This window comes from Scleropages formosus, chromosome 20 (assembly GCF_900964775.1).
Source record: "Scleropages formosus chromosome 20, fSclFor1.1, whole genome shotgun sequence".
Lineage (NCBI taxonomy): Eukaryota > Metazoa > Chordata > Actinopteri > Osteoglossiformes > Osteoglossidae > Scleropages > Scleropages formosus.
Window position 1 is genome coordinate 19,890,170 of NC_041825.1, and position 10,299 is coordinate 19,900,468.

Genomic DNA, 10,299 nt, shown 5'->3' on the forward strand with positions numbered 1-10,299 from the left:
CTGAGCTTCTGAGTTAATTGCTCCATGAAATTAAGTACCTTGCATAACTGTGCTAAACTGACTCTCCATGAACTTCAGTTGTCGCTTCAGATGAAATGCAGATCACAGAGCAGAATACTTAGTTCCATGTTCCCTTTTTTTTTTTTTTTTTCTTTAAAACCCACCCCAAAAGCGAGCTGTGTGCAGTCTGCAAAGGTTTCTTTTTCTGTCAATTTTAAATGTTTCAAATCTTTACTATGCTTTAAGGACATTTTGATCTTCTACAGAAATTATATTGCAAGTGCAAATGATCAAAATCATATATATGTCTGTTCTGAGGTTTCAGAAAGCACGAATTGCCTGTCCTACAAAGTGTTTAGTCTTGCCTATTTTAAGATGACACCTTTCTCAGAAGCAACTAATAGTAGTTAAGGAAGATCATAATGAAATCCTCACTTATTCCATGGGGTTTTTTTTTTTTTTTTTTTTTTTCTTCTTTCCCTCAGTGCAGGGCAAGTCCCTTGATCAATGGTGGTAAAGTAGGAGAGCAATTGAAACCTGGAACCATTGGGAAAAACTTTCTGGAAAATTTTGAAGGTAGTTAAACTTGTTTATTTTTGCCCAATTACACTGTGGCAAAGATATTGGCAAGAGTTGCTTGCTCATTGTAGGTATTTCTCAAGGTGACTGAAGGTACATTAGAAAATTTTTGTTCAAATGTTTTGTTTCTTAATAATGGAGGGTCTTTCTCTGTTCCTTTTCACACTATCGTGTAACTTCATACAATTCTGAAAGCACCTAACTACAAGTGGAAATGACAGCATGAACAGTTAAATTACTGAAGTTTATCAGAAAATGGTTTTGAAGAAGTCCAGCAAAGAAATAATGTGTATACTGTATAGTCACAAAGCATTTCTTTTAAAATTTCTAAATTTACCAGGAAATTCTAATGTTGTTAATACAGCATATTATTTAGGGAAGTTCTCCTGGAAATGATTTTGTGAGGAATCGTGTAACAGCTTATTTTGTCTGGGTAAATTTTCTGAAATCCACTGGAACAGTGGAAGAGCAGAGACTTATTTTATTTGTTTTTAATATAACATCAGTAAAGGTTTCAGAAAGTAGCATCCTAACTGCAAAGTAGTGAAAGAGTGGTTGAAACTATGTAGAAAAATATGGAATCATTGGAATGGTCATGTGGCCTGGATTAAAGATGGATGCTTGAATTCTGGACTTGTTGCGAAGTCCACAAAATTGAACTTTTTTCCCCCATATTCTAAAGTTAAAATTGACAAGTTCCTCTATGTCCCATTTCAAGTAAGACGAGGGATATTTTTTTTTTTCCCCCCCCTTGCAACACTCTCGGAAGGGCAGAAGAGTGTTTTCCTCGGTTCCTCCTTCAATCTAAGCGCGCAGTCCAGGGTGGTTGCTCTCTACTCGTCTGAAGGCCTGGCTGTTTCTGTTTCTTGTGCAATTTTACTGTCAGATTAAGAGTATGTACCATAGTCATAAACAATATCTGGCTAAACGAGCATTACATTTCATCATATGGAGACAAAGGTGGATGCAAGAGAAGCCTTCATCTCTTGGGTAGAAACGAAATGTACATGTGTGGGGAAACTGCATTCAGCCCCATCGTTTTGGTTCTCAATTTGTGCTACTGAGGATTTGGATGAATTACAAACTGCCTTGGAGTTGAATAGTTGAGCTTTCTCAACTGGAAGTTGATGATATGGAAAATGAGACCCAGTGCAATAATATGACCATAATGGGCATGTCTGAGACTGCCGATTTGGAAATTTCCAACTAAAATTCCTGCAGGACAAGTTGCCGTCCTGGCTTGGGTTGCAGAATGATTTTCTTCCTACTGATTTTATTGATTTTACCAACAAGTTCTTTGCTAATGCACCTGGTCCAAATACTTACCTGAGAAGTACTCTGGTTCACTTTCTCTCATTGTGTTATAAGACATCAAGAGCTGCAGTGAAGAAATGAGAACGCCCTTGAAGGTTCATATCTGCAATTCTACCCAATTCATCTGCTGATATCCTACAAAGACAATGAGCCCTCAGTACTGTGCCCAAGGCTTTAGCCCAGTGCAACATGTATCACTGTTTCACTTAACCAGCCTGTCTCCGATGTCTGCATGGGGGAAAGATCTGCCATGTTTGGTGGCATAGTCAGCAAGTCCTTTTCTGGTGACTTCAGAGGGCTGAGAAATGCTTTTTAAAAAAAAAAAAAAAACAAAAATAAAAAAATTTTGAAACATCTCAGTTTCTTCTCGTTGGCATTTTAATGGGTTTTAGAGTGCTTTTTAATTTATTGGGGCATACTTCTATGGGTTCTGAGACAATGGTACACCTGGAAATGACAGGCAGTATGAATAGGCTGGGACACAAAGCTTATGCTGGGGTTCTTGTTCATAGTTTTCTTTTCTGCTTTTGATTTGTGGGCCACTTGGTTTTTGTGTTTAACATGACAAACCGTATTACTGGAATTACTCCATTATCCTAAAATTACATGTTTTCCACTTAAAATTGCTACTTATTTAGAGAGAATTTTAATATTCAGTAAAAATAGGAACTGCATTACTAAAGGAAAGCCATATCTGCTCCAAGAAGCTTTAAAAACTTTAAGGCAGTTAGGTTATTCAAATGTAGTTTTCTTCTGTTTAGCTTTAACAATAAAGGTACTGCTATTTTTACTAACTCATATCTTTTCACTTCAAGTTCCTTAGTTTTCCTTACTCCGCTATATCTTCATAGCCTGTTTCCAGGGGTATATCAACTTTAATTTTTGCCCATTCCATACATTTTATTTATTCTGGGAATGTAATGGGGAAACAAGCCTACTAGAAAAGTGTTCATTCAACTATTTAAAAAAAAAAAAAAAACAAAAATTTGACTACACCATAAGCTTATTTTACAAATACATGATTGACCCTCCTAGAAAAGTTATCATTTGACATGTAACTTCACTGAATTTTGGAAGCTCTGGCCAGCTTTTTTAAACTTGCTAGATATTGATATTGTATCACTAGCTATAGATCACAACTCTTACCCTTGAATTGCATTATGTACCTATATCTGTCTTTCTCAGTATGCTGATTCTGCCTCTCTGTAATGTATTTTTCCATTGTGTGTTGGAAAAAAAAATTTGAAAATATTTATGGAAGAAATTTACTTCTGGTAATCATGTTGCTACAGTTTAGATTCTTTGTGTATTCTCAGAATTGTCATGGAATAACAGAAGGGCAGACACTTATTTCAGTTCCTGGTTGTTTTTATAGAACACTTTTTTTTTTTTTTTAAATGGCATCCTGACTTCAGAGCAATGGTACAATGGTAGAAGGCAAGCTGGTGCTGTTTGCAGTTCGAATGGGGTTTTTTTGCGCATGTGTTGCGGTAAAGGCATGGTGTAACTAAGTGCAAAAGGGTTGAAAAGGACAGAAATGGTAACAAGTGCAGTCACTGTTAAAGAAGAGCCAAAAAATAAGCAAAATAAAAGTGAAATGCAAACTTCTCAGGCAAGCATTTTGCTTGTAGAGTCAATTGAAAGGATAGTTGAGGATACTTTGTGTTTTTGCTCAGTCCAGTGCCTGTAGGTCTTATACTTGAATGAAACCCTGTAGCTGCGGAGAAGTATGGTAAATGGATCGTAGTAAGGGCTGAAATCCCCTCCTCTCCTGCTTGTCCCATGTTGTACAATACACTGCAAGGGGGAACCACAGTACCAGTGCGGCCCATCAGTGTTTTACAATACAACTTCCGGGTTTTTCTCTCACTTTTTGTCGAAAGTGCAAAATAAATTAATTCTCCCCCAGTTAGCCACTGATGTTCTGTTGCACCACTGTTGGACTAATAAATTGCATGGGATTGATTATTGCCCTCTGATTTGTGCCTTAAAATGCTCATTCAGCAGGAACAGGTGCTCCTGTTTTTGGCTGCATCTGTTTCACAATGGTCTTCACTGCCAGGACTCCGCCAATGATTTGCTGTACCTCAACCAAGGTGAAACTGAAAGGCCATGTTGGTTTTTCTGCTCAGGAAAACATCTCATAAATCTGGCATTTAAAGCTTATGCTGAGAGTGGCATTTTTCTTTGTGCTAGAGCAACTGTGGCTCCTCACTACAGCAGAGAAAACGGAGAGCTGTGGCAATCGATATTGTTCCACTGTTGAACACGGGTTTGTCCCAAGGGAAAGCCCAACCTAGTGGCCTGATTTTTTTTTTTTTTTTTTTTAAAAAAAACAAGTGCGGAAATATCCAGTCCTGTTCCAAGGACATTGTTTGCTGTTGGTTAACCCGAAGAGGTGAGTGTGTTTGTGGAACTTGGTGCAGGTATGTGAAGGCAAATTGGTCATTTTTACGGACTTGTGTCCATCAACCATACTCGGGACTTCCCAGTGTGACCTGTCTCTCTGCATTTCTGAACATTACAGCTGATGCTGCATCCAGTAGAAAGGCTGCCATTGTAAAGACTGATGTAGGCTGTCAGACTCCCATAGAACCCTGTGAGCGGTTGCTGCCAGGCAGCTCTGTTTCTCAGGAGCGGTGAGATGCTCATACATCTTTCATATGAGCTGGAGTGGAGTTGCTGCTTTCATGCCCCAGTCTGTCTGACTGAGTAACCCTGCCTATCACAGAAGGTTGGAAAAAAACATGAACTTGCTCAAAGACGCAGCTTTTCCTTGCCTTTGTGGAAAGAACAGAATGAAGTTACATGGGTTCAGATGTGCGCTCCAGGCTTGGGCCTTTGAATTCAGGTGGTAATGATCTACGCGAGAGATTAAATAGATGGCAGCAGGATAGCAGACAGTTTTACACTTCCCACTTACTGTGATGAAACACACTGGTCTTAAAGCACAAGGTAAGGTGGGCTGGACTATAACAGGTGAACGTTTTTCTCCGATACACTGCTCTAATGCATACGCTCGAATTCGTTGTTTTTAGTTCAACTAATGCAATATTCCTTCTATGATGAGACAAGTGCAAGTAAGTTGCATTTCAATATGTGCTTTTTAGCCTGCCTTGCTGAAATCATTAGTTCAGTCCTCATAGTTATTGATGATAAAATGTTGTATGAAACATTTAATATAGAGAACTGAAAATGCAGTGGAATTGCAGCGGATGCCCTTGACGCTGCGGGGGTGAGACGGCGATGCAGTCCTGCGCTCTTGGCTGGAGCAGGACCCACACGTCAAAAATAAACACGTGGCCAAATGCTGAACGCTTCAGTACTTTTTACTGCCTCCTCGGGTTCAAGGTTATACAAAGCTGGTATCTCTCTCATTACTTTTGTTCACTTGGAGCAGTTTAAATCCAGTATGTCTTGATGTAGCTTGCTGGTTTTTTTTTTTTTTTTTGTAGCAGTTAAACGGCAAGATCCCTTGTGACAGAATCTGAGTCTTTTGGACGCAAGTTTGTGTTTTTCTGTCCTGTCGGTCAAAACCAGCGAGGGGATGCCCAAGGCGCTGGAATTAAAATCGGCCGAAGATTTTCACAGCACTGGAGTTGGTACAACTCTAGTCGGCAGGATAACTTCCGCAAAAAGCATTTCGGTATTTATACCGCAAGTCGGACTCTGCTGAGGATCCGGGTAGCAGTAATAGAAGCAGTGCCCCATCACGATCATCAATATCTTAACTGGTCACTGGGCTGAGACTGGCAGCAGGGATCACCCAACCAGAAGAGCCCAAATCGATCAATGTGAGCGCACCCCCTCCCACCACTGGCCTACTTTAAGCTGCTCTCCTGTATGCAGGCTCTGTGTTAGTGTTGACTGTTTAAGGGTGGGGGAGGTGGTAGGCAATTGGTATGCATTGTGCCACGTCCGTCAGGCCTCCGCTGCGTACTCCCCACTGTTTATATGCAGGAATTCTCTACCTGGTATATATTTCCTCTCTTCTCGTCTCTCACCTGCTCTGTTCCCGGAGTCACGTTGCCCAGCCCCCCAGTCCAATCTAACACCCCACCGCAATAGAAATCCTGATGTCCAGCATGCCCTTCAGAGCAGCTTGGGCAGAACTATGCTGCAGCACCTGCAATTGAGTTTGTCTGCGATGGGCTGAGCTCCTCTGTGTCAATGACTGCAAGAAGCCCTGCGGTTGCTGCACTGTGGAATACTGTGATATCCTCTTGTAGCTGAGGAGGGAGCAGGGTGAGTGTGGAAATGGCAGGATCTAATATTAAGGTTTGTATCTTAGTTCTCGGTACAGTTCTGAAAAGAATGCATAGGGCATGGAACTTTCCTGCTCCATTATTGGTTTCATCTCATTTAAAATGAGTTGAACTCTCTGCAGATACTGAAAGTAGCACAGTTGAGGAATGTACTCGACCTTTTGTTGTTCCAGGAAATATAAAAATTAAATTTTCTATGAAATGAAAGCGAGAAAATGATACGGTAAACAAAACGAAGCCGCCTCCGTTCTTCCTCTCGGTAGGACGAGCAAATGGAAGCAAGATCGCTGCAGAGCGTTGCGCCGACTGTCCTCTGCAGCTCAGGAAGATGTTGGACTGCAGTTTGCCAATGTGAGCCTCTCTCGTCCCCCAGATAATTAACTGTGAAGCTCATCCAGATATCGTTTGCGGCTCTCGCTTTGTTCATCCTTGCACTGGCAGATACGGATGACGGTTGAGGTTTGTGGCTGGCTGTGTATGTGGGTTAGCTCTGTGTAAACACGGGTACTTGCGTTTTTGTGTAGCCTCAGTGGCACGAGGCTCTTTTTGGTGCCCGTTTCTCTGTTTTATGAGGCTGGCGTCACAGCGGAGAACCATGCACTGGGTTTCCTGGAGGTTCACCTGTGCCTTCACCTTCCTGCCTTGGCAAACCTTCACGCTTAGAACCGGAACTTGCCGAAGAAGCCCTTGTTATCTGTGCGGTAGTCTGTGTGCTCTTGTATCTCATTCAGTGCGACTTCAGCGATTTAAAATAATGTGATTTGGGGGAAATGTTTTACTTTCTTTGTATTCTGGAGTGACAGGTTTGCTACACGGCAATACTTTTGTATGTGGAGTGCTAGTGTGCCTCAGTCCTCAGTAGGCCCCTTTTCAATGGCTGTCATTCAAGGATCACTGCTAGAGCACAACAGTGACCCTCATAGCGCTAAAGTGCCTCGAAGGAGAGCAGAAAACGGTTAACTTGCATGGTCAACAAATTACAGTCCACCCAGCCAGACTGTGGCTCTTGCATTCCTGCTTCTCCAGCTGCAGGTTTATCCTGTGGGACTGGACCTGAATTACAATGTCATTGTAGCACTCCGGTAAACGGGGAATTTTTGCTTGCAACAGCTCTGGCCTGAAGGTATTGTTAGCCATGGGTTTTTCTCATCATATTTAAAATGCTTGCTGTACCGAGACGCTTCTCCATCCGTGCTGAGAGAAACCACTAGTGTTATTCAAGGGGTCTCTGAGGGCTCGGAGCACGCTTTCACAGGATCTGCAAGTAATTTCCATAACTTAAATGGCAGACATTTCCTGAAAGTTTCCCCTTCTCATTGACTGTAATTTGGTAGCGATAACAGCTAATAGTTCTTGTAGCCATGTTTAACGATACAAAGGGAGAGCCTGTCGGTCATAAATTCTAAAGGATGGCAACAGGATGAGATTTAAAAAAAACAATATGTGGGTTGATCAATTTTTTTTTTCTTTTCTTTTCCCCCTTGTAGAACTGGTTTTGCGTACGTACCTCTATTTAACAGAAAATTCTCTGGGAAGGAAGTAAGACTCGGTAGTCAGATGTTGTTGTTCATTACTTTGACCAAAACAAGCTGTTGATTATATCAGGGAAATGTATTATAGACTACACTTCCTACATACATTCACACCACCATTACCAAATTAGAAAAGCTGGTGGCAAAGCAAACGTCAACACTGATGGTCTCGCGTCAATGATGACCCTCTCGATGGCTGTCCTGACGTTTGTCTAATGTGCTTCTTTAATGGGCTCTTTTTTCCCCCTCTGTGAATCTGATTATATTTCATTCAAGACAATTTTACAAAGCAGTTCTATTAAAAAAAAAAAAAATTAATGCCTAACTTGGCTGACTTTTATTCAGGCTATTGTGAATAGTCAAGCTGGAAATGGACCGAGGGAATAGAATTACCAGGTAGTGCTGGTGAAAGGGAAAACTACACTGTCGCAGCCGCTGGCATACATGTATCTGGCGAGTGACAATTCCCTGACATTTGGCCGCATTGCTGCACTGAACCTGAGAAGGGTGCCTCATCTTCACAGCTCAGCCAGCTTTTATTACTTCTACTGAGAGTCCACTTCCGCTCTGTCTCCTCATCATTCCATCCCAGCAAAATAAAAAGAGGGGGGAAAAAAACCCCTCTCAAAACTCACTGTAGTACTGTAGAGCTTTTGCAGGTACTGAGATGGAATGCAGTGCAGAAACCCTTTCAGTAGCACATGCTTTCTCTCCAGTAGGAAATGGGGTCACAAGGAAGGGAGAGAGGTGAAACAAAGGCTTGCGGGTTAGAGGCGGTGCACTGCGGAAAGAGGTGGCCTTTATGTGCTGACAAGAAGCTTGAGGGATTAAGGCAGTGGGAGTGCCCTTCATTGGTGGAGTGCCTTGAAGCCGCTCTGATAGGAGTGCCAGAGCGAAAAGTGGGACAGCGGAGGAGCAAGGTGTAGAGCGTGGACAAAACATAGTTACGAGCAAGATCGTGGGGGAAGATGATTAGCTAGAGAAGAGAACTAGAATACCACCGTTCTTAGATTAACCCTTCAACATCTGTACTTTAGAATGGCGTATAATGTGGAGGGAAAAGTGCTCTGCAGAGAAGTAGAATAGAGATGAGATGCGCCAATGCAGAGAGAAAGAGTGGGTAGATTTGTTCTAGAACTGTTATGTTTAACTATAATCTATGCCACCAGGTCTAGTCCTCGTGGCCGGAAGGATGATCGTAGACTTAGAGAGGAGGAGCTCCATGCAGAAATGCCCACGTGGTGCAGTATAGCCTGACCAAAGCTAGGAGCAGTGAGTTCTCTTGTCTGTTGTGTAAAGTAGCTAATGAGTTGCCATACCTGCCAAGAGTTTCCATTTATGAGTGTGATGTTTTGAAATGGGCTTCATTTGAATTTCAAAGGATGAGTAAAAGGCCTGGTCTGTAATTGGTTATAAACACGTTTCAATTAGCTGTTGGGTGCATCCTTAGAGAACGATTTGAGATTGTGTATTTTTGGGGATTTCGCTGTAAAGTAGTTCTCATCGGTATGGAAGGTTAACTGTCCTTTGTGATGCAAACATTGTTGCGTTCTACCATTTACATTTATTCAGTTAGCTTACTGTAAGTAGCTTTCGAAAGAAAGAGTATTAAGCCACTAACAATTATTTATCCATTTAAACAACTGGGTAATTTTATTGGAGCAATATAGGGTAAGTACCTTGCTCAAGGCTATTAAAGATGGAAGTGGAATTCAAACAAGCAGCCTTCAGATCCAAAGGCAACACTAAGCATTCTGTCCCAAGAGGCACACACTTTGACTTGAAGTGAATATTACTCTCTAATATTGCCATCAGTGACATTGTAGCATGTCAACCAGTATAACAGTAACTAGAGGAAAAAGATTTCTAATAAGCGGAGTACATCTTTATGATATGCAGCTCACAGTGAGACTATTTGTCTTCCCCTACCTTGAGTCTGAGGGTGTGGTGGCACAGCGGGTTTGGCAGAGTCCCGCTCTCTGGCAGGTCTGGGGGTTCAAGTCCCGCTTGGGGTGCCTTGCGGCAGACTAGCATCCCATCCTGGGTGTGTCCCCTCTGGTCCTGCGCCCTGTGTTGCCGGGTTAGGCACCGGTTTGCCATGACCCCGCTTGAGACGAGCAGTTTTAGACTGCGTGTGCGCCTTGAGCCTGATTGACACTGAGGAATCAACCCATGGATATTGTCTTAAACAATATTTGTAATCATTTTTTTACCCCCAGACTGTCACATGGCATAAATGTAGTGTGTACTGTACTTATTTATGCACCTGGATATTAAATGTAGGGATTTTAGGTCAAGTGCCCTACAGCAGTGGCCTCCCTGCACTTGAGCCTCCCACTGTGTACTTGCAAGAACAAACGCTTAACTGCTGCACAACATGCTGTCTGCTTATTAATGTACGTGTGAATTGATCTGTCTAAATGTCAAATTTTCTCATTTCCGCATTAGGTTTTTAAATGTGGGGGTGGGGGCGCGGTGGCACAGTGGGTTTGGCTGGGTCTTGCTATCTGGTGGGTCTGGGGTTCGAGTCCCGCTTGGGGTGCTTTGTGACGGACTGGCGTCCCATCCTGGGTGTCTCCCCCCCTCCAGCCCCATGCCCTGTGTTGCCG